The 24,797-nt window shown below is 37.3% G+C and overlaps 1 non-coding gene and 1 pseudogene across 1 annotated transcript; one reads left to right on the forward strand and one right to left on the reverse strand.

Annotated features, from left to right (window-relative positions):
• LOC139009437 (dematin-like) overlaps positions 1 to 24,525 on the reverse strand; it is a 121,700-nt pseudogene extending 97,175 nt beyond the window's left edge.
• LOC139009588 (U6 spliceosomal RNA) lies at positions 23,561 to 23,667 on the forward strand. Its single transcript, XR_011471325.1, has one exon. It is a non-coding gene; the product is annotated as a U6 spliceosomal RNA (small nuclear RNA).
• Positions 24,526 to 24,797: the final 272 nt, after the last annotated feature.

Here is a 24,797-nt window from a genome sequence, read left to right on the forward strand (position 1 = left end):
TAGGCAGACGCGTCCCAGGTCTTGTCCCGGAGCAAACGGAGTAAGCAGCTGAAACTAATAACACCCACCCCGAATTGGCAAATTTACTCAGCTGGTGAGACGGCTTGCAGCCTGGAAGCGCAGACCTCCCCTGGAAAGGTTAAAAACCAGGGATCTGGGCAGGAAAGTTTGCCAGACCTGAGCCCAGAGGGTCGGAGGGAGACCGCATGGCAGACAGCCGCGTCTCTTGGGACAGACACAGACCCTGACCAGGGTAAGGAGTTCCGCGGGTTTGCTGGCGCCAGGAGATTTGAGATTTGGATTTTGTGATTGCGGAGAACTGAGACTAAAGGGGGCATCCTGAGGAACTGATCAGACCGTGCAGTGCCCATAAGAGAGGAGCGTTTCCCAGACCATGCAGTGCTGGTAAGAGGAGCGTTTCCCAGACCGGTAAGAGGAGCGTTTCCGCGGCCGGCCGGCGTTTGTCTGTTTCTTTGTTTTCACTGAACCCTGCTCATAGGACAGTTCGGATACAGACACTCACCTGTGCTGAAGAGAGGGTGAAGGTGCAGACGAGGGGAATCTGGGGAGAGGCTGAGGAAAGAGGGGGAGCCGGAGGAGGTGGCAGCGAATTGAGTGCTGAGACCCCCCTGGGCCCAGGACTGGGGCAGCCATTCCTCCAGAGGGTGGAATTCCTCCCCCCAGCCCCCCAGGCAAGGAGCACAGCCACACCCAGATTCCACCCTGTATGAGATAAAGGACTAAAACAAGCTGATTAGTCCCTGGGAGTTACCAGGGTCTGGCCTATAGAGGGATTTTCAGTCCCACCAACAACACAGAGCAGGGTAAGGATTAAAAAAGGATAGAGAAGCTGTATAGCCTCAGAGGCCAACCCAAAAACACTGCCACCCAGAGGTTGAGCCACAAACTGACTCTTAGGGGAATACAAATTAAGGCAGACTGGATCACAAATACGGCCTGCTTTAAAATCAGGACTGTGATTTACAACACGGAGGAACAGTGTAATGCAGGCAACACTCTCCTAAATACCTGGCAGGACCAAGGCGAACCAGGCTGAAGAGTAGAAGAACCGAAAGACCATCACTACTGCAAATTTTTTCTTTTTCTTTTTCTTTTTAATTTTTTCACCTTTTTACTAAGAAACCAATTTTTTTTTCTCTTTTTCTTCTTTTTCCATCACCTGATTTTACCCTTTCAATTACCACATTTTTATTTTTAACCAGTATTATTACTCCTACCATTTTACCATTTTTTAAAGTGCCATTTTATTTTCTCTTTATTTTCTTTTGGGATTAGTGTTCTCCATTCTATTTTCATCGTTCCTTTAGCATTAATTTTCCCTATCTCAATTCCACCTCTTTGCTAAAACCCTCTTCCTTACTTTTCCCCTTTTGGTGTCCTGTTTCTCTTACCCTATTCCTGCTCCAGACCTTCCCAATTCCCTCTTTTTACCCCCTGTCTAATTCCACCCTACTTATATATCCTATTTCCAATCTACTGCTCTAAATCCTTATACACCTATTCTTTATCCTTCTTCACTTTCCAACCATTTTTTTTTCTCTCTTATCTTTCTATTGTTTTCTTGATTGTTGAATATATTGGGCTTTTTTTTTTTTTTTTTTTTTTTTTTTTAATTTGTTTGTTTTGTTTTGTGTTTTTTCTTCTTTTTTAGGACTGGTTGTGAGGTTGTTTTTCTTTTTCTTTTTCTTTTTCCTTTTTTTTTCTGCTGGTTTTTCCCTTCCCTCCCCCACCCCACCCCAGCTATTTTTGTGCTTCTGTTTTCCCTTACCCCTCTGGATATTATTGGTGGTTTGTAGTTTGCATTCATCTCCAGGGATCTGTTGCTGGAATTTGTTGAGATTAGTGGCAGTTCTATTGGAGTTTGCTCCTCATACGGGGAGTCTCTTCCCCACTTCTACTTCATTCTCTTTTTTCGCTCTCTTTTTTCCCCCCTCTTTTTTCCCAATTCTATTTTTGCACTCCTTTTTTGTTTGTTTTTTTCTTATTTTTCTTTTCTGTTCTCTCTTTTATCTTCTTCTCTTCTTTCTCCCTTATCCCCTAATTCTCTTAATTCGGTTGGTCACCTTTATTTGGAGTTATTAATATTGTGAATATACTTGTGTTCAGTGCCTGGTACGTTGTGCCTTGCTCTGTTGTATTTTGTGCCTTTAAATCAACGCAGCAGATCCAAGCAACAGCAGCCCCCTGATCACCGCAGCCTCCTGATCACCACAGCCTCCTGATCACCACACCCTCTGTCTGTGGAACAGCAACTGTACGTGAAGCCTCCCCCCACCAGCCAGAAGAGCCAACACAGCTGTGAACAACACCCACCAGAGGAGCTGCTGCCAACTGGAAAGCAGCTGCTACCGCAACCGTCTGAGCAGCAACCACAACCCAAGGAGCCCCTGCCACCCAGGGAGCAGCCACTGAACACCTCAACATCTACATATGTCAGCGAGATCAAACATGGGTAGGCAAAGAAACCCCCAAAGGAAAGAAAAGGAGGACTCGCCAGAAAAGCAGCTAAGTGAGACAGAGATATGCAACATGACGGAAAAAGAATTCAGAATAAGGTTCCTAGAGTACATGCACCACATGTTCAAGAAGCAAGAAGAAACAGATGAAAAACTCAACTACTTATGCAAGAAGCTAGAAGAAACAGATGAAAAAATCAACAACTTAAGTAAGTCCCAAGAAGAAATGAAGAGTGACATAGCTTCAATAAAAAACTCCATTGAAAGTATCAACAGTAGACTGGGAGAAGCGGAGGACCGAATTAGTGAATTAGAAGACAAGGAAGCAAAACACACTCAAACTGTACGGCAAATGGAGAAAAAAATTAAAAGACAGGAGGAGAGCCTAAGGGAGCTTTGGGACAACATGAAACGAAACAACATACGAATAATAGGGGTGCCAGAACAACAGAAAGATGAACATGGATTAGAAAACCTATTCGAAGAAATAATATCAGAAAACTTCCCTGAGGTGGGGAAGAAAAAAGTCACACAAGCCCAGAGAGTCCCAAACAAGGTGAACCCGAAAAGACCCACACCAAGACACATCATAATTACCATGGCAAATGTTCAGGATAAAGAGAGAATCTTACAGGCTGCAAGAGAGAGACGGAAAGTAACATACAAGGGATCTCCCATTAGATTATCAAATGATTTCTCAACAGAAACACATCAGGCCAGAAAAGAATGGACGGAAATCTACAAAGTGATGCAAAGCAAAGGACTGAATCCAAGAATACTCTATCCAGCAAGGCTATCATTCAAAATTGAAGGGGAAATAAGAAGCTTCACAGACAAAAAAGGGCTAAGGGAGTTTATCACCACCAAGCCAGCCATGCAAGAAATGCTAAAGGGACTGGTGTAAAAAGAAGAAATATCAAGCTCAGAAAGAAAACAGCCACACACACACACACAAAAAGAAATGGCTACAAACAAATACCTTTCAATAATAACTTTAAATGTAAATGGACTAAATGCTCCAACCAAAAGACATCGAGTGGCTGAATGGATAAAAAAACATGACCCATACATCTGCTGTCTACAAGAGACCCACCTCATTAGAAGGGACTCACACAGACTGAAAGTGAAGGGATGGAAAAATATCTTTCACGCAAATGGAAAGGAAAAGAAAGCTGGGGTAGCAATACTTATATCTGACAAAGTACATCTCAAAGTGAAGGCCATAACCAGAGATAAGGAAGGCCACTTCATAATACTAAAGGGATCAATACAACAAGAAGATATAACCCTGGTAAACATATATGCACCCAATGCAGGAGCACCCACATACATAAGAAAACTTCTGGAAGATATCAGGGGAGAGATCGACAACAATACAATCATAGTAGGGGACTTTAATACACCACTGACATCACTGGATAAATCCGCTAGACAAAAACTCAGCAAAGAAACAGCAATCCTAAATGACTCACTAGATCAGATGGACTTAATTGACATCTTCAGAACACTTCACCCCACAGCTGCGGAATATACATTCCTCTCAGGTGCTCATGGGACATATTCAAAAATAGACCACATATTGGGTCACAAGCAAAGTCTCCACAAATTCAAGAAGATTGAAATCATAAAAAGCTTCTTCACAGACCACGATGGCATAATGTTAGAAATAAACTACAATAAAAACAACCCAAAATACTCAAACACTTGGAAGCTGAATAGCATGTTATTAAATATTGATTGGGTTACCGATGACATCAAAGAAGAAATTAAAAACATCCTGGACACTAATGACAATGAAAACACAACAATCCAAAACCTCTGGGACACAATGAAAGCAGTCCTGAGAGGGAAGTTTATAGCTCTACAGGCCTATCTCAAAAAACAAGAAAAAATGGTAGTCAATCATCTAACTCTACAACTCAAAGAATTAGAAAGAGAGCAACAAGAAAACCCCAGAGTGAGCAGAAGGAAGGAGATAATAAAGATTAGAGCAGAAATCAATGAAATAGAGACCAAAAAAACAATACAGAAAATCAATGAAACCAAGAGCTGGTTCTTTGAAAGGATAAACAAGATTGACAAACCCCTAGCCAGGCTCACCAAGAAGCAAAGAGAGGTCCCAAATAAACCAAATCAGAAATGATAGAGGCAAAATAACAACAGACCCCACAGAAATACAAATGATTGTTAAACAATACTACGAGCAACTCTACTCCAACAAACTGGACAACCTGGAGGAAATGGACAAATTCCTAGAAAAATACAACATTCCAAAACTCAATCAGGAAGAATCTAAAAACCTCAATAGGCCAATAACTATGGAAGAAATTGAAGCAGTCATCAGAAAGCTTCCAGCAAACAAAAGCCCAGGGCCAGACGGCTTCACAGGGGAGTTCTACCAAACATTCAAGGAAGAACTAAAACCTACCCTCCTCAGACTACTACAAAAAATTCAAGAGGAAGGAACGCTTCCAAGCTCATTCTATGAAGCCAGCATCACCCTAATACCAAAACCAGGTAAAGACATCACAATGAAAGAGAATTACAGGCCAATATCCCTCATGAACATAGATGCCAAAATCCTCAACAAAATCTTAGCAAATCGGATCCAGCAGTACATCAGAAGGATCATACACCATGACCAAGTAGGATTCATCCCAGAGATGCAAGGATGGTACAACATCCGTAAATCAATAAATGTGATACATCACATAAACAAATTGAAAGAAAAAAACCACATGGTCATATCAATTGATGCAGAAAAAGCATTCGACAAAATCCAACACCCATTTTTGATAAAAACTCTCAGAAAGGTGGGAATAGAAGGATCATACCTCAACATAATAAAAGCCATATATGACAGGCCCACTGCCAACATCATACTCAATGGACAAAAACTAACACCATTTCCCCTAAGAACAGGAACAAGACAGGGATGCCCACTCTCACCACTCCTGTTCAACATAGTACTGGAAGTATTAGCCATTGCAATTAGGCAAGAAGAAGGAATAAAAGGCATCCAAATTGGAAAAGAGGAAGTAAAACTGTCCTTATTTGCAGATGACATGATATTATACATACAAAACCCTAGAGACTCCATCAAAAAGCTACTAGACTTAATACATGAATTTGGCAATGTAGCAGGATACAAAATTAACCCCAAGAAATCTGAGGCATTTCTATACACCAACAGTGAACTTTCAGAAAGGGAGATCAGAAAAACAATCCCATTTACCATCGCACCAAAAAAATTAAGATACCTAGGAATAAACTTAACTAAAGAGGTTAAAGACCTCTACTCAGAAAACTACAGGACGTTGAAAAAAGAGATAGAGGAAGACATAAACAGATGGAAGAACATACCATGTTCTTGGATTGGTAGAATCAACATCATTAAAATGTCCATACTACCCAAAGCAATCTATACATTCAACGCACTTCCCATTAAAATACCAATGGCCTTCTTCAAAGATCTAGAACGAACTCTCCAAAAATTCATCTGGAATAAAAAAAGACCCCGAATAGCTGCAACGATCCTGAGAAAGAACAAAGTAGGTGGGATCTCAATGCCAGATATCAAGCTGTATTACAAAGCCACTGTTCTCAAAACTGCCTGGTACTGGCACAAGAACAGACATATAGATCAGTGGAATAGAATAGAGAGTCCAGAAATTAGCCCGAACCAATATGCTCAATTAATTTTTGACAAAGGAGGCATGAACATACAATGGAGCCAAGATAGTCTCTTCAATAAATGGTGTTGGGAAAATTGGACAGACATATGCAAGAAAATGAAACTAGACCACCAACTTACACCATACACAAGAATAAACTCAAAATGGATAAAGGACTTAAATGTACGACAGGAAACCATAAAAATTCTAGAAGAATACAAAGGCAACAAAATCTCAGACATATGCCAAAACAATTTCTTCACTGATACAGCTCCTAGGGCAGTTGAAACTAAAGAGAAACTGAACAAATGGGACTACATCAAAATAAAAAGCTTCTGCACAGCAAAAGAAACCATCAACAAAACAACAAGAAAACCCACCTCGTGGGAAAACATATTTGCCAACGTCATATCTGATAAGGGCTTAATCTCCAAAATTTATAGGGAACTCATACAACTTAACAAAAAGAAGATAAACAATCCAATCAAAAAATGGGCAAAGGATCTAAATAGACACCTTTCAAAAGAGGACATTCAGAAAGCCAAGAGACATATGAAAACATGCTCAAAGTCACTAATCATCCGAGAGATGCAAATCAAAACAACAATGAGGTACCATCTCACACCTGTCAGAATGGCCATCATCAACAAATCAACAAACGACAAGTGCTGGAGAGGATGTGGAGAAAAAGGAACACTTGTGCACTGCTGGTGGGAATGCAGACTGGTGCAGCCACTATGGAAGGCAGTATGGAGGTTCCTCAAAAAATTGGAAATGGAACTCCCATTTGACCCTGTGATCCCACTACTAGGAATATATCCCAAGAAACCAGAAACACCTATCAGAAAGGATATATGCACCCAGATGTTCATAGCAGCACAATTCACCATAGCTAAGATCTGGAAACAGCCTAAGTGCCCATCAGTAGATGAATGGATTAGCAAACTGTGGTACATCTACACGATGGAATACTATGCTGCTGTTAAAAAGAAGGAACTCCTACCATTTGCAACATCATGGATGGAACTGGAGAGCATTATGCTAAGTGAAACAAGCCAGTCAATGAAGGAAAAATACCACATGATCTCACTCATTCATGGATAATAAAGACCATTACAAACTTTTGAACAATAATAGATACAGAGGCAGAGCTGCCTCAAACTGATTGTCAAACTGCAGTGGGAAGGCCAGAGAGAGTTGGGGGGCAGGAGGGAGGGGAGTAAGAGATCAACCGAAGGACTTGTATGCATGCATATAAGCATAACTAATGGACATAAGACACTGGGGGGTAAGGGAGGGTAGTGGTTTGTCAAGGGCGGGGGGGGGGGGAAAAAGGATACTTATGTAATACCCTTTGTAATACTTTAAGAGGAAAATAAAAAAAAAAAAAAAAAAATAATATTGAATGGGATAAGATGAGCTATAGATTGAAAAGAAATTGACATTATGTGATAGGGATATGCAGATTTATACATTTTTGGTATCATTTTATATATTTGAAGATTTTAAAAACTAAAAGTAAAAAAAAAAAACCCAAAACCAGAAAAGTAATATTTAATTGCAATCCTTTAATCATTGGAAAAAGTTTTGATTTATAAGAACCTATGAAATTAGTACTACAGAAGTTAGCCAAAAGGTTTCAAACACTTATGGTTTTATGTTATGAGCTGCACATTCTCATATTTTAATTAGCTTATGTTTCTTTTTACAAAGAACTCTGTTGAGCATTGTTGTGACTCTAAGGGTAATACTATAGTGGGAAATTTTATTTTCAAAAGGAGCTGACAGCAAATAAAAAGATTGCAGAAATCCTTCTGAGCAGAGCACAATCAGGTTTACTGTAAGTGATACTCATTTACCAAAAGTGATTAAATTATAGCCGGAATATGCCCTGAAGTACCACTTTAGTAGGCAGACCAGAATATATTTAGGAAAAACAGAACATTGCACTACCTCTATGCTTTACCTCTTACAAACTACTCAATGTTTTCATAATAGTGGGATCCACTATCTGTGTATTCATTGCATATTTCATTGGTGCTTAGGACATAAAACTCATTTCAAAGAATAACCATGTTTTCCTTAAGAAAAATAGATCAGATTTAGTTAAAGAAAAGGTACTATGTGTACTGTGAATTTTCTTCTATGGATATTGGAAGATAAACACAAAGGGGAATACATCAGCCACACCAGGAGTGCTGACTTTTTTTGGTAATGCATGGCTGACTTCCTCCAAGCAAATATAACTATATGTTTGGGGAAAACCATGCCCTAGTGGTTATTAAATGTATTTTTCCTTCAGAAATGGAAGATATAACTTCTGTTAAAATTAACTATTTAAAGTAAGAATTAAAAAAATAGAAATAGTTTTGCCTTTAAATACCTAGAAGGGATTCATTAGGAATTTATGGGACCAAGGCAATAAATAGATACGGTATAATATCTGTGGTGTACTATGCTTGTGAAAACTACTTCACCTGCTAGATTAAGGCTACATTTATTGCATTTAATTACAGTTAAGCAGAGTACTTCGAAGCCTCATTTTACTTCAGTTTCATTTCTTCACCCACGAGTTATCAACACTTGTAACAGAGTGGACAATTTGAACGGTATACAACTCCTAATCTCCCTGTTGATCTCTGTTGTCTGTAATAGAAATTAATGTTTTCAGGGGAGAAGAATCAGACTGTGAGTAAAGCATGTGCCTGGCAAAGTGATAGTTGTCTCGTATGGCACAGTCTTGCTGCTGCAAATAATAGTAGGGTGAGTTACAAGATTATGCCACCGTGTCAGTCCATGCCAGTTATTTCAATAGTTTGCGCATTAATACATGATATGCTGGTTTTTTAGATAAAATGACAAAATTTTAGTGAAATCTTTTTTTTTTTTTCAGAAAAATACTGAAGTTAATACTTACAATGAAAGATTCCACATATTTTTAGCTGTTCATGAGTAGGTAGAAACAGAAGTCTTTTTTACCAAAAGATACTGGAATTTCTAAGAAATTCAGTGTTTGCTGATTGTATTTGATGTGGGAAGGATTTTTTCATTATGCTTTCTAAAGCAAATAATTTTATTTACAATGTTCTGTGGTACTATTTTATGTGGTCTATTTACCTTAAAGAGATAAGGTAGATTATTATGAACTTCTGTTATTTGCTTTGGAAACAAAGGTGTTTTGTGACTTTTTTTCTCAAGAAAGGATGATTTAAATTTATAAATAATTACTAATTGATTATATTATCACAATTATGATTTTTAAGAAAATCATCTTCCATTATCCTAATATATATAAAGAGCTAGGTGCCGTCACAACCGAACGGGTGACCTGTCACCATGAAGTGCATGGAGCACCTCTTGGTCCCCCCACATGCACGGCCCCCGAGCCGCTCACCATGAGGGGGGCTGGTGGCAGGGTGGGACTGGGGACTGTTGAGTGGCAGTGGCCATGAGCTTAAAGGAGCAGTTACCAGGGGCGTGGCAGCGAGTTTCAGGAAGCAGTCGTGGGGCGGGGGAGTTTTGCGGAGCAGTCATGGGGTAGGGGGAAGGGCGAGCTCCCTGGGGTGGCAGCAAGTTTCGTGGAGGAGTCCAGGCTGGGGGGAGCCTCGGGGAGCAAGCTTCACTTACTGTCGCAGGGCAGCAGAGGCCATGCAACAGAGGCCAGGCTAGGCCTAGGGGTCCTAATGGCGCACGATTTCCTGTGCGCTGGGCCTCTAGTTTTTATATAATATCTGTGAATGAATAGTTAGTGGTTACATTATGTAATCAAAATATTTGTGAAGATTTCATTTATCTCTCAGTGTCATCTGTAAAGTTGTGAAAATGAAACAATTGGGTGAATTGTTTCCTATCTTTTTTTTCCCCTACCTTAACCCTTTGAGTGCCAACCAATATCCTAGGAACTGTGCTAAAATTGCCAAGGCTTTTCTGCTGATTTTACAGCAGTTTAGGGAAAAAATCATGAATCGCAAGTAGATGAAGTTACATATTCAAAAACTTAAGGAAACTGTTACTATATTGACGTATTTAGCAATAGCATTATCACTAATAAAAGCAGACTTAGAACTGGGCGCCAGTTCGAAGCTTTGATAGCGCTCCCGGCACTTTTGGCGAAAGACAGGAGGAGCGCGATAGCGCTCCCTGGCACTCTAGGGGTTAAAAAAGTTTTAAAATGAGAATATATTATGAACTGATTGAGTGATGAGCGATGGTGTATTGTTTTTATCATTTTACACAATGTCCTGATTTTATGTCCCTTTGTCATAAAGTCTCAAAGCTGGAGAAAACAATGATTTTTCACTTTTAGTTTTTCTCAATTCATAAGTTCCCTTGAAAAGCTGATTCCACTTGAAATGTTTCTGCACATACCAAACAAATATTTTGATTCGCAATCAACCATTTGTTCATCCTAGAGTAACCATATTTCCTTCCAGGTTCACAACTTTGCTAGCTGTGTAACTAATACTAGCACACATTTCACTCTAAAGCAGCCTGGGTTAGGAAATAAATCATGTGATCAACCTCGTCCACACCTGTTGCATAACTAGTTCGAAAATTCTAGTTGACTTTAGAATCCTGCCCTGTATGAAATGGCTCCTATGCAGTTGCAATCTGAGTTGTTATTTGTAATGGAGTTCAGGACACACTTCTCCAAAATATGGTCCCTCATATATTGAATATTTTAAGCTTAAGGAATTTGAGAAAACAGCAGAAGCAGAATGGTCTCCTTAACCTTTCCCCTTCCCACCTCCCCTTGAAATAAATTAGAAATTCTTTAGGTCAGAGGTGCTCTTCCTACCTATTCCTCTGGGAATGGAGCATCATTATCTCTGAAGACAAAAGGATACTAAGAAGAATCCTAGCAGCCCTAACTGGTTTGGCTCAGTGGATAGAGCATCAGCCTGCGGACTCAAGGGTCCCAGGTTTGATTCTGGCCAAGGGCATGTACCTTGGTTGCAGGCACATCCCCAGTAGGGAGTGTGAAGGAGGCAGCTGATCCATGTTTCTCTCTCATAGATGTTCCTAACTCTCTATCCCTCTCCCTTCCTCTCTTGTAAAAGAAATCAATAAAATATATTAAAAAAAAAAAGAAGAATCCTAGCAAAGGCCTTGCTAAGTTACCTCAGTTCACTACCATGACTGTGTGGTCCCTAATCTCACACATTTCTGCATGACTTCCCACTCTCCACAAACCTGGCACAAACAGATTCAGCTCTGTTTCTTTGGATCTTCATTTCCTTATGAAGGCTCCCATGTCATGTAGAACTTATATTAATTACCTCTGTATGCTTTTTCTTCTGTCAATTCTTCCTTGTCAGTTTAATTTTCAGACCCAGCCAGGGGCTCTAAGGAAGTTGAGGAACATGTTTTCTTCTCCTACTTTTGTGGTGCCTTTTCTATGAATATTAAGAATAAAATAAAAAATGCTAAAAATTAAAAGGGCTTTAAATAAGCTATGTTTTTTCTATCAGATTAGAAAATATGAATCATAAACTATTATATAAAATATTTGTATTTTATTAATTATGGAAAAAAGTAGCATAAATAAGCTGTAAAAATACATTTAGGTAATAATATATTTGATACATAAGTATATGGACAGGGGTTTCTCAAAAATCGAAGTACATTCACCTGACAAATATTTCAGCAAGTATTTGTTCTGAAGCAATCTGTTCAGTAATGTCATTGATTCAAAATGTTAAAAGTATAGAGAATTCAAAGTATTACAATGTCTTTATTATGTAAATTATATTGGAAAGTTAACATTATGCATATATATTATTTTAAATGGGCCAAGAATAGCACCTTAATTGATCAATGGGGAAATCAGCTTATGACATTTAGATTCACCCATGACCTTATGTAAAAAAGAGATTGTTTTCTGTGCACTTTTTTAAGGACATCGGATTGGCATCAATTATCTCTAGGGAAATGGAAAATACTGAACTGACACTTTAAAGGGTAAAGAGCCTTTTAGACACCTCTAAAGTGTGTTTCAGTAAACCACGCAGATTGATGCAATAGTATCCTGAATGTAACTTTCAGAATGAAATATGGATAATAATTAGGTAAAATGTTATTTTGAGATTTTTATTCCCAAATGCTTCATTGCTTTCATATTCTAAATTCCAGTGCCCTTGTAGGTCCAATTAAGATGCTTAATTGAAGAATTCCAAGTAAGTACACTGCCCTGACACCCAGAGGGGATTGTGCCTGGTAATGATAGCTCTGAATTGGACGAAAAGAATACTCACAAATGTTAGCAGAGGAACATATATTTCATAATGTGACCTCTATTCTCCAGTGGTTCTCAACCTTCCTAATGCCGTGACCCTTTTATACAGTTCCTCATGTAGTGGTGACCCCCAACCATAAAATTATTTTTGTTGCTACTTCATAACTGTTATTTTGCTACTGTTATGAATCGTAATGTAAATATCTGATATGCAGGATGTATTTTCATTGTTCGCGACCCACAGGTTGAGAACCGCTGCAAACACAAAGAAAATCAAGTCTGAGAATTAGGGGTACTATGGTAACCTAGAGTGCCCTTGTTTCCTTCCTTCCTTCCTTCCTTCCTTCCTTCCTTCCTTCCTTCCTTCCTTCCTTCCTTCCTTCCTTCCTTCCTTCCTTTCTTTTTCAGGTCTAGTTTTAAGCTATCCAACCCTTAATTCTTTTCTTTATGATCCCTTCATTCTTAAGTAATAGGTAAAAGTACAACTAGCAGTAGCAAATTTTAATCTGTTAACATTATTTTCTGGTCATTATCTGTGACTTTGTTTGAAATGAAGAATGAGGCAAGCCGTTCTATGACTGCCAGGCACTCCTTCCAAAGTAGATCCATTAGAACAATCAATGCTGTAGTTTGACTTAGGGCACTAGAGAGAGAATGGCATACACGCATTTGACTTTAATATGCACATTAGCATCCAATTATACATGGCCTTATGTTGAACTAGTGCCTTGTCATCATGCACTTCAACTGTTATGTAGAGACATTTTTGTTGTTGTTTTAAATTTTTGTTAGATGCATGTGGAGGCAGCTGTTTTCTGCACTGTGGATGAATGCCACACAAAACATAGCAGAAAGTGAATTACTTGTGTGGTATTTACATTTCTCTATACATTGTATGGCCATGATTGTGTTGTGTTTTTAACATTTCTCTGTCATAAATTATATTTACAAGTTACTTGTGAGTAATTCCAAAAATAGGAAGAAAGGGTAATCACTAATAGAGTATCATGAATCTTATGAAAAGTTTAGATATCTATCCATGATATATAATAATGATATGGATAAGAATAAAATATAGAGTCCGATGTTATTTTAGTAATATTTTTTAGGTATAATTGATTGTGGGCTTTGTCAAAATATAGGATGAGAAACACAAGGTTTATTTTTCCTTGAAACAATTGGGAGGCTAAAATTAGATACCGAAGTTTTCTTTCTATTTCTATCTAAACATAATTTTATTTCAGTATTTCCTTTTTGTGAATAGAAAATAATTGTGAATCATTATTTTCCTGCTTCTATTATCCTGTTCTCCTTGTTTAAAACCATCTCCCTCTGTGTTTGAGGTCATTCTTTTTTCCATTCATTGGCATGCTAACCCTGTACTCAGACCAACTTCTCTAATTTCCATACATTAATTTCTCTGGAAGTGGCACCAGTATTGTTAACACTCCTCTCACTGACCCAGCAAGTATTGGTAGTCCTTAGTCTCTGCCACATATTCTACATATAAAATTAGAGCCCTCGCTCATGGCACACAAGGAGACACTAAAAGTGCATTTGTGTTGCTACAGGGCTGCCTAATAGTCAGATATCTCTGATTATTGCAGCTTTTCAGGTTTATTTGTCTCTGATTTAGCACATTTCACTATCATATATTTCATTTAAAGAAATACTTCTTACATTTAAATATTCTATATTTGTTAAGAAGTTCAAATGAATTGCTCCTTATTATATGTACCTCTAGAGAGATAAAAGCTAGAGAAACAATTATCATGCTTTTCAAGCCAGTTTACTCAGGTCTTTTTGCTTAATTATATAAAGAATTGAAACATGATCTTTTCTTCTTAGAGATGATATTTTGTATGTCTTTAAAATACATAACCAAGAGAAAAATACTAAGCATATCGCTTCACCACAGGTCAAACACTTCATGCTGGCCAAGCCACTTTCTTTGACATAGGTCTCTGTCTGCCGTTTGCTCTGTTTGAGAGAACTGGCATGAGGTATAGTTTTGCTTCCAATAGGTGTTAAGACAGAAATTTTCAAAACTGCTGTGCTCTTTGTTGGACACAGCTTTCAAAATTTGTTTGGGCCTTTCTGCCTTTCCTCCTGAAAACAGGATCCTCAAAAGTAAAGCCTCCCCTTAGCCTCCTAACATTTACATTATTGGTGTTTAGTTAATAACTGCTGTTGGGCGTTACCAAAGCTACTGAGACCAAGGTTGGTGAAACAAAATATAGAAAAGTATGAAAAAAATAAAGTAAAGGGAGTGCTAGGAGCATGGTGTACAGCAAACAAGAACTTTTCATCCCCAAGAAATTGTTTTAGCTTTCAGTTTAGCTGAAACATGATCAGATATAAGTAGGATGCCTCTATTTTTACTGAGAGTGAAGAATGTTTATTGAACATGATCTTCCTTTTGTATGAAGTTATATCTTATATGTTCTTATCAGAGATATCAAAATGTAATACATCTTTCCATTTTTAGCATAAGTTTCAGTCCACTGAAGTATTAATTTGCCATCTCATAGGGGTAGGAAAACCTTCCAGGTGTTATCTTATGAATAAGGCATCACTATAGACAATTTGTTTCGCCTCTTACACTATATATTCTCAAAGTTCAGAAAAAGTATAAACATCTGGGTGAAACAAATCCTGTTCATGTAGAATATTTTATATTTGGCAGGCATTAAATCTGAATTAATGTGTTCCCTGTGTAATACCACAATGCCACAAGTTTATTGTTTTAATGGTTATACCCATAAAAAGTGTGTGTGTGTGTGTGATGTATGTATGTTTGTCTATTGAGTTTGATGAGTAAATACTGTTTATAAGATACTTCAATTGATATGATGTTGGGAATGTCTTTATGTATATTTTTTTTCAGTATTTAATGGCTATTTACATCTAAAATTTTACATGGTAAAATATTTTTACATTTAAATATAAATTAAATGAAGAATAACAAGTAAATTTCCATTTAGAGCAAATTATCTATAAAACTTTTTTTAAAAAATATTTTGATGGTCACCAGATGGGAGGAGGATTGGGGAAATGGGTGAAAAAGGTGAAGGGATTAGGAAGTTAAATTGGTTGTTACAGAATAGTCATGGGAGTTTTGGCCAGGCAGCTCAGTTGGTTAAAGCGTCATCCAAATAAGCTAAGGTTGTGGGTTCTATCCCTGGTCAGGGGTACATACAAAAAACAACCAATGAATGAATAAATAAGTGAAACAACAAATTGACATGTCCCTTTTTTTCTCTCTCTCTAATTACTAATACAAATAGAAAAGAATAGTCACAGGGCTATAAAGTACAGCATAGGGAATAGAGTCAATAATATTATAATAAATATGTTTAGTGTAAGATGGCTGCAAGATTTATCGGATGATCACTTAGTTATGCAATGTCTGATCATTGGGGCATACAACTAAAACTAATATAATAATTTATGTCAACTGTAATTGAAAAATAAAAATGATTTTAAAATGGGGAAAAAAACTTTCTTTTAGACAAGGCTTTGTTTAATTTGGTTTAAGCATCCTTTTTAAAACTGTGAATGAGTATTAACAAATAAATTCCCAGAATTTGAATTGAAGTACTATATTAAATGCACTGCTTGTGCCAGGAAAAAAAGACAAGCAAACATTATATGGTACTGTACATAATGCACAATCAATTGCATGGTTATTTACTTTTTTATTTTTAGAAAGTGCTAAACTTCTTGTTCTTTGAAATTTCTTATAAAAATTAAATATATATATATTTTATTGAAATGGTTGTAAGTAAAATAAACAGTTAGCTTGACCTTAACAACTTTAACTTCTGTATTAACTTGGTACATACTTGAGAATTATAGGCACAGCTGAGTAAATTACAGGATGCATAATTATAAAAATAAGAATAACAGGTGACGATTTGGTCAGGCTGCCAAAATCCTTGATTATTAATTTATTTATCTACCCTTTTTCCATTTTTCAGTTTTCCTCTTGATATTGGATACTGTGCTCATTCCCTATTGCTTATTTTAATGCATACTTGACTATATGAAATATTTGTTCACTTCAAGGGAATTCCCCCTTGGTTTAAAAAAAAAAAGAATGCAGAAGCCATTTTAGAGCTTAATTAGAGAGAATTGGAACCTCTATGCTTGTTCAATCAATTTTATCACAAGTAAAAGCATTTTAACTATTCCCTTTGTCTATACAATCATTTGCAACCCAGCAGAAAAATTCCATTCCCTCCCCAGTAAGTTTAACCAAGCAGGACAGTCAGTTGGAGTGAGGTCACACTGGAAAATGTTTTTAAAAGGTTTTTTAAACCCTTTAAAAATTTAAGTTAAGTTTTAATGAGCATTGCAGAAGAGTTAGATCCCCAGGGGGCAAATCAATTTTGAGTGTTACACTGCCTGTTCCTGTTAGCTTCTGAAGTACCACCTTAACTTACTCCTCGGTGGTTATGTTCAGCCAGATATTCAGGATGAAAGAATGCAAATATACAGCCTGTGAATTTCTCCCTCACCCAGGGATCACCCAATCCTTCAGCCATTTTATTTTTTTCAAGTGGTGAGAGGGATGGAATGGGTAAAACAAAGTGTTGGCTATTTCAGCACTAAGAGAAGTGTGAGGTTTAAGGTGGGCTGTGGAGTGTTTGGGAGCTTGCATTGGAATATGCTTAGTGATTTTTTTACCCCGTGGGTCTAGGTCAGCTCCTGGAATACAGTAAGTTTAAAATTCACTCTGGGATCCACTGTGGTGTAACGTGACTACTGAAGGATGAAAGAAAGCTGCCTAATGAAGTTCAGAGCCCATGCTTACCTTTACTTTTTCTCTCATATGTGTGTTTTTATAGGGATTTTTAGACTCAGGATGCCGCGGATGTAGGATTCACCCATACACCATTGTACAATTGCTTCTTCTTTAAATATTAACTCAAAGAAACTGACACACTCATCTCCTACCATGGCATTATGCTCCAGAGTGTGCTTCTCTGGTAAGATTTACTACATTCTGCTCTTTCCCAGCAGTAAGGACATTACATATTAAAGATTAATTGAGAATATCATTTCCTTCCTCTAGGCTGCCATGAAGTTGGTCTGCAGATTCAGTACAGATCAACATTATGGCAGCTTAGCCCTGTGAAAGAAAATTCTTGAAGCTAGATGTGTATATGCCCTTCAGTCCATCTGTGAATAAATATATGCTAACTAATGCACTGTATTGAGCCTTTGTTCTAGAAGATATTTTATTGCTACATGTACTTATTATCTTTACAAATTTTGCTCAAAAGTCATCTTCTCAATGAGGCCTGCATGACCATACTATGTGATTTTGCAACATGTGACACACCCCACTTTTTATTTTCTGGCCATGCTCTATTTTTTCCCCCATAGAATTTCTTAACACCCAACACACTCTAATGCTTTTTCTAATTAGTTCTGTCTTTCCTCTCCAAAATGCATGCTGGCCATGGGCAGGAACTTTTATCTGTTTTGTTCACTTATATATCCCAAATAACTAAAAGAGAAACTCACATAGAGAGAGAACAAATTAGTGTTATATTCTGTGAGTATATTTAGTAAATAGTAATAAAAATATAGGTTTAGAATATATATATAAATCAATATAAAGTGAGCTCATGTGATATTGTATTCCTTTCTTTTCAGAGCTGCCTTTCACACATGGTTTAATATTTACATCAAACCTATAAGCAGCTATTCCCATTTTATTGGAGAGGAAACGGAGACATTAAATAACTTGTTTGAAGTCATGTGGTTTACTAGTAAATATAGTTACTTTTTAAAAACTATTGCAAGTAATATTAATTTTTACCTAATTTGACTATCAATGGAAAGCCTTGGTAATCTTGGAGAGTTATATAGTGTGTATATAGCACAACACAATCTGTCTATGTTTAAGATCAAGAAAAAAAAATCAAGGGAAAATTATCATATTACTCTGAGATAGCAACGATGTATTTAAATAAGCAACACTGTGGATCAAACTTTAAGACAATTAAGTAGATTTTTTTCAATTTACCTTTATTGTTGAAAGTATTACAGATGTCCCCTTTTTTTCCCATTGACCCCCCCCCACTCCACCCCCACTCTTCCCAGGCCTTCATCATTCTATTAAAACAATTAAGTAGATCTTACTAATGTTTAAAATTACTCTCTTTACCTCCCTTCAAAATCATTATGCACCCCTCCCCCATTGCCATCAGGCCCTGGCATGCGACCTGCAGTTCTCTTCCTGCCCTTTTGAATTCGGGCATTGATATGTGATATGTTCACGATGATTAAATGTCATGACTAATCAAAAGTTTTAAGAACCAGCATGTGAGTTGCCCATCTCTCACTTTTTCCCGGAACAAAAAGCAGTAATGCTCTAGATAGAGGCCGAGTCCTGAAGTGAATATGCTAGAGCAGGGCAGGAGCTGACCAGCAACAGGTGTAGAGAAATAAACTTGATTGTAAACCACTTAGATTTTCAGGTTATGCTGTCAATAGCTTGTATTCTTTATTGTGCTTCCAAACTGGAGAATGAATCCAATCAAAAAATCTAAAAGAAATTACACCCTCATTCTAAACATTTAAAATCATTCACCCAGAAAATTGGCTATGGTTTTATTGTTTATATTTCTTATACTTGCAAGCAATTTCTTATGAAGCAGCTACAAAATGTTTATGAAATAGCTAAATATAAGAATAAGATGCCAGTCATCCTTAGTGTTGCTTAACACTATAAGTCTAAGGATTAACTAAAGGTCAAAGTCAAATAAATTCTAAGGAGCCAACAGATTTAAATTCAGTTTTGACTTTTGGCCAGTAATTGGACTCCATTTTTTACTTTGGAGTCAGAGATTATTCCCTCTACTGTGGATGAACTGAGATATCCAAAGCAAATTGAAATATAAAAGAGCAAGTTTCTAAGCAATAAGAATTCATGTGGAAATGAAGATCTAACCACACTAATGTGATTACACATATTATTCCAGGCCCTCTCTCAGACATATCAAGGATAAATAGTGTGGAAAGTATAAAGAATGTGCACACTGGAGTCAGATCCAAAGGGGCCTAAATTTGACTTGACCTCAAATACTGTACAATGAGAAATAATAGTCTTTGTTTTGAAAATTCGGGTGTTTGAATAGTTCTACCCTCAAGCTCACTTTCCCAGTCTTTAATTTCACCTCACATATTTACACATTTGTTGGCATATCTCTGCCAAACTGGAATAATCCATGTCAACCATGCAGTCCAAGCTATAACACATTTTGCATAATGAGGACACGGCTGGTGCAGTGGATTGCTTCCGTGCACTCTGAGCATATGGCTTAGAGAAGGCCAGAGGAGCTCTGGTCAGGAAACTTGATTCCAATTAGAAGAGATGTATTAGAATCCATAGTCCTGTGCAGAAAAATATTGTTTTATGAGTATAGGCTTCATTAAGCATCTGTCTGCACAACTTACTGAGGTTTTTCAAGTTTAAGGTAAGAAAAGCAATGAGGGATTATGCTTCAGTTGGATATCAAAATTTATTTTGACTAAAAGCAGAACTACAAAGCAAAATGAAATATAAACCTCTGTCATGCACCTCTTATTACCGACAATCTGAAGGTTGATTGCAGTAGCCACTTGGGCATTTTAGGTCACCAAATCACTAACAGGCTAATAGTTTTCCCCTTCGTCTAATGAGACATTTGGAGAGCTCTGTCCTCTTGCTGGAGATATTCTAACAATAAGGATTACATTCCCATTCGGATTTATTGTGTTCCCCAAGAATGGGCAAGGGCTAGGAGGGATAGGGATGTGCACAATGCCCCATGGGATTAAGGCTGTTTTAGTCCAACACAGAGTCAAGTGCCTCCTTGCATTACATCTTCTATCCCAGGCATTATTAGCTACCTTTAGGCTATTGGATAATTTTTAGGCAAACGTTTTGTTTAGTGTGAGAACTAGGTATTCTAGTTCTGTCAGCTGCTTCCAAAGGCTTTCTCTTATTAGTCTTGAACTTCTAGCATTCTTAGCTGCAAACTATTCCAAGGAACTACTGGTCAATAATCACGTGGCCTCTGGTGAGAGGTAGAGAGTAAAAATCTTGGGGGTAAACTCTTCCCCTCTCTCCTCAATCAGTTGCTTTTTTTAGTTCTCCCGCCTAGAGGACCACTTGGGAGACTATACTGCTGAGCATCATCTTCGGGCAGCAGCTCCTTAGGAAGCACTTTTTGATCTCCTAGGATTGCCAGGTGCATTTAGATGTTGAAACACAGCACGAGATTGTTGTATTCCTTCCACAGCCTACTAATTTCAGGTGATGTCTAAATCTACATTAGTGTATATTGAATATGGGAGTAAGTTGCTCCCTTCTGTTTAGTGACTCCCTTTAGAGATATAAGATCTAGAAATATGTGGTCTTGTGCACAGAATGTGGTGTATCCTTAAGGAATGGCTCTGAGTTTCCTACAGCTTGAGGAGCCATCCATGTGTTCCAGAGATTTTCCAGATCCTCCCCAGTTATCCATCCAGACCTATCATGGTGGTTATCATTTTGAACTGAATCAATAGGCACACTTGTCCTCTGGCTTCTGGTTTGTCCAAGTAAGGCACTGACAGGAGATTGAAGGGTGAAAGGTGAGTGAGGCCGGGACATTGATTCCACAGCTCCAGCTCATGCAGTGGCTCTCCGTGTGGCAAGCCCTGGTATTCTGCACCATCCCTTCCTGGTTTACCTTAACGCTGCCCACACACCTGTAAATATCCCTTTAGGTAAACTCTCCATTACTCCTTTTGTATACCTACCTCTTTCCTTCCGTGACTTTGGCTGATACAAGGGCATTTTGTAATTGAATGATTACAATTGTGAATAACTGACCCAACCCAATTAAGTATCTCCACTGTGTGGTGCATTTTAATATGTTGTTTTCTACAACTTGTGGGTGTAATCGATTATGTTTAGTTGTGTTTCACTTACTTTTACTCTATAGTTGTGTTCTTAGTTTCCACAGATAAAGCATCTCCCTTCACTTGCTACATAGTCTGCTGATTTTGGTGATATATGTTCCCCAATTTGGAATCCAACAGGGTAGGGGCACTAATATTCTATACAAATTGAGCACATGCAACTCTTTATTTTCAGGAGGTTGTGGGGGTGGTGATTAGAGTGTTGGAAGGATCAGCTAGTTCTCTGATTGATTTTATAACTCTGAGCAAGATTTTTTAATATCTCTAGAATTTAATTTCCACTTATGTGAAGTGAGGGAGCTGGTCCCAACAAGAGCTTCTTTCCCTGGCTACAGTTTTATTCTTATATCCAAACTCATCTATATGCCAGGCAATCAGGATATTGCTTATGGTGTGTTAAAATTTAGAGCAACTGCCCTAACCGGTTTGGCTCAGTGGATAGAGCATCGGCCTGCAGACTGAAGGGTCCCAGGTTCGATTCCGGTCAAGGGCATGTACCTTGGTTGCGGGCACATGCCCAGTAGGGGGTGTGCAGGAGGCAGCTGATCGATGTTTCTCTCTCATCGATGTTTCAAAAACTCTATCTCTCTCCCTTCTTCTCTGTAAAATATCAATAAAATATCTTTAAAAAATTTAGAGCAACTTAATGAAGAATGGTTTTAGGAAGTGTTATTTTTGCTCCTGATATTCTCAGATTTTTTAACCTATACATAGATGATCTTTAGGCCTGGAGTATAGTCCTCTGAAAATGTATGCTAAAAACTATCTATATGTGTTTTTCTTGGGTGAGTGTCCATACCTTTCACCATATTCTCAAAGGATTAATGATTTCTTTTTTAATAAAAAAAATAAGGACCACTGTCCTTTTCCTTTTCCTCACTCTTACTCCTTGAAGACCTGAGGCTGCCAAATAGATAATTTATATATAATCTACTGCCCCATAAATGCATTTCTCATGTATCATGAGCCATCTTCTTTTCACAGATTTTCACATTTCTTTAGGATCTACTGATGGAATTTCAGATCAACCTTTAACTCAAAGATACGAGAAAGAGGCTTGTATTCTATGTGACTTTCTCTTTAGCTATAATCAGCAGGCACATTCAAGGTCTCTGTCAGGATCAAGAGAAGAAGCAGATTTCTCTCACAGCGAAAATCAGGTTAGGAGCCTTTATTTTAATGTGAAATGTCTATATCCTGTTTTTCACAGTATTTTTCTTCTCTGAAGCACTAACCTATCATAAGGAATTTTCATTGAAGTTTCTGTCTCTATCACACTGCTCTATCAAGCCTTCATGTTTTTTGGGGGTTTTTTTTTATGGAGTTTCCCCCCTCCTGTTTCTCCTCATAAAAGGCATCAGGTCACATCTCCATGATAGTAACATGTCAGGATTTTCATACAGAATCATCCTCTGGAGGGGGTAGAAAATCACTTTGCCTACGGGTAATGCTTATATTTCCAAAATATCTCCATCTCTCTTCTATATACTTTAATCCAAGTTCCATCTTCAATGTAAACCCAAAACGTGTTAGTTAGTTTAGCCAATAATTGTGTATCTATCTCTCTACCTACCTTTTTATCCATCTGCCAGTCATCTATTTTTTCTCTCTTTCTCCTTTTTTTTTTTTTTTAAAAAAATTATTGTTGAAAGTATTACAGATGTCCCTTCTTTTTCTCTCTTTCTCCATTTGTCATCTATTTTTCTATAGATACATTTATAAATGTCTGTCTCCATTTATAAACACATATAGAATTTTGAGACAGTGTTCTAAGTACTTAACAAGAATTAACTCATACGTTATGAATTACCTTATTTTATCCTCAAAACCTGGGATCCTCAAGCGTTTTTGTCAGAGACTATTTATACTCTTATTAAAGATCTCAAAGCGCTGTAGACTTTAACTATTAATGTTTTTCATATTTAAAAATGAAACAGTTTAAATATTTATTTATTTTATTAGTTTAGCAATAACAATGATAAAGTCATTGCAACCTAACATATTTTTTATGAAAATTAAGCAATTTTTCACCACAAACACAACATAGTGAAAAGAGGAGCACTGTTTTATATTTTTTAAGACTTTTTAATGCTTGATTTAATAGAATCAGCTAAACTCTATATTTTTTTTTGCATTCGGTCTGTTGTGATGTAATGTTTTCATGAAGCATATGAAAAATTCTAGCCTCATTTAAATATCTATTTGAAAAATTGGTGCTCACTTTAGCTGCATATACACTAAGAATGGAACAATACAAAGAAGATTAGCATGGCACCTGTGCAAGGATGACATGCAAATTAGTGAAATGTTCCATATTTAAAATAAAAAAAGAAAAACGGAAGACTATATTAATAACCTAAAGGTTATTTCATTGTTGAGTCTGAAATCACGTCAATACATTTTTTATAATCTGTTACATTTGAATCCACTGGAATATTTTTCACATTGAATGGATACCCTTATCCATGTAGAATTTTGGAACATCATGCAATTGAAAACTATTGGTTCTCTGAGATATGCGGGTCTTGTCAATGTTTACACATTTCGTTTTATAATATGAAAGATCGAAATCTAATACAATTAATATTTCTTACATTTCACTTGATAGCATTATTAAATGAAATTGGCTTTTTTAAAACTGCAAGTATATTGTAGAGAAAAATACAGTGAAGATTTATTTTAGTGCTACTACCTTGGATTGTGCAAGTCAACACAGTGAAAAAAGAAAAAAGGTCTTAACATTATTATGAAAGTAGTCTTGATCTCACAGATCTTGGAAAGGGTCCCTGGAATCCCCTCATGTCCACAGAGTACACTTTAATAAGCAGTTTTCAAAACAGTCCTTTGAGTAAGATTATCACTTTCCCCATTTTATAAATGAGAAAACCAAGGCAAAGACAGTTTAAATGGCTTACATTAGGACCAGGTATTAAATGAAGGCGGTGGGACTCTACCTGGGGAAATCTGTTACTAAATCCATGCCCCAACCCTCCAATTTAATAAATCAAATATAATTTTTTAGCCCTCGCCTTATTTGACCTATGTCATTTGTCATCACTGTAGGTTCCTCTCCCAACTACTTTCTTACCTCGGTTCCAAAGCATCCTCTCCTAGTTGTCCTGTACCACGTAGGCAACTTTTTTTCAGCCTCTTTTGCAGTTTCATTCTCCTGTGCCATCTATTTTCAGACCTTAAGGTTTCATCTTTTCTCTTCTATCTTCCTCAGTTTAAACTCTCTCTAGGCAATATCCGTGGGCATGCTTCCATTACCATTGATATGCATATGACTCAAAGATTTATATCTCCAACTCTGATTCTCATCTGTGAAACACTTTTTATTTTTAACTCACTTTACATGATTTATTCTCTCAAACACATTCTAAACTCTATAGATGTAAGTGAAACTAGACCTCCTCTTCCTACTCTTGACCACAGCCTAAAGCTGTTTCT

The sequence above is a fragment of the Myotis yumanensis genome, unplaced genomic scaffold, assembly GCF_028538775.1.
Source record: "Myotis yumanensis isolate MYYU_CA2020_CCGP unplaced genomic scaffold, mMyoYum1.0.hap1 SCAF_4, whole genome shotgun sequence".
NCBI classification, from domain to species: domain Eukaryota; kingdom Metazoa; phylum Chordata; class Mammalia; order Chiroptera; family Vespertilionidae; genus Myotis; species Myotis yumanensis.